Source organism: Nothoprocta perdicaria, unplaced genomic scaffold (assembly GCF_003342845.1).
Source record: "Nothoprocta perdicaria isolate Ctin4 unplaced genomic scaffold, notPer1 scaffold_904, whole genome shotgun sequence".
Lineage (NCBI taxonomy): Eukaryota > Metazoa > Chordata > Aves > Tinamiformes > Tinamidae > Nothoprocta > Nothoprocta perdicaria.
Window position 1 is genome coordinate 1 of NW_020456204.1, and position 1,262 is coordinate 1,262.

Genomic DNA, 1,262 nt, shown 5'->3' on the forward strand with positions numbered 1-1,262 from the left:
TTTTTTTCTTTTTCCACCTTTTTTCTTCTTTTTTTAACCCGCTTCTAAAACCAGGCGGATTCCGGTGAAGGGGGGGGAGGACACCCCCCCCCCCCCCAAAATGGCCATTCCTTGGGGCAGCCCAAGGAAAAGGGGCCCCAAAATGGCGGCGTCCGGAACGGCCTCAAAATGGCGACTTCCGGGAAGGCCCTAAAATGGCATCTCCTCAAAGGGTCCCAAAATGGCGGCTTCCAGAAGGTGCCTCAAAATGGCGGCATCTGGAAGGGCCCCAAAACGTCGTCTCCTCAACGAGCCTCAAAATGGCGGCTTCCAGCAGGGCCCCAAAATGGTGGTATTCCGGAAGGGCTCCAAAATGGTGGTTTTCCGGAACGGGCCCAAAATGGTGGCATCCGGAAGGGCCTCAAAATGGCGGCATCCAGCAAGGCCCCAAAATGGCGGTTTTCCGGAAGGGCCCCACAGCGGCGTCTCCTCAAAGGGCCCCAAAATGGCGGCTTCCAGCAAGGCCTCAAAATGGTGGTTTTCCGGAAGGGCCCCTAAACGGCATCTCCTTAAAGGGCCTCAAAATGGCGGCCTCCAGAACAGCCCTAAAATGGTGGCATCTGGGAGAGCCTCAAAACGTCGTTTCCTTAAAGGGCTCCCAAATGGCGGCTTCTGTAAGGGCCCCAAAATGGCGGTTTTCCGGAAGGGGCCCAAAATGGCGGCCTCCAGAACGGCCCCAAAATGGCGGCCTCCATACGGGCCCCAAAAGGGCGTCAACCAGAAGGGCCCCAAAATGGCGGCCTCCATCAGAGCCCCCGAACCGGCGTCTCCTCCAAACGCCCCCTTTTCCACAGGCTCCTCCCACAACAAGAGGCCCCAAAATGCCCCTTTTTCCCCCCAAAACTGCTGCGTTTCTGGGGGGGGGGGGGCCTCCAAGGGCCCCAACACGTCGCTTCGGGCCTGGAAAAGAGAGAGACCCCAGAAGGGGCCATTTTGCCCCCGGAAGGGGCCGTTTTGCCCCCGGAAGGGGCCGTTTTTCCCACAGAAGGGGCCGTTTCCCTGCTCCTCGGCGGCGCGGCCCGCGGAGGCGGCCCTTGGGCGGGGGGAGGGCCCGTTTTGGGGCGTCCCGGGCGCCCCTAGAGGCCGGCCATGTTGGCCAGGCTCTGGCGGCAGTCGATGGTGGCGGCGTCGCGGTAGCAGAGGGGCAGCGCGGCCAGGAAGAGCCGGCAGCTCTGCTCCGAGTCGAGGGCCAGCGCGGCCGCCACGACGGCCGTGGGCAGCCC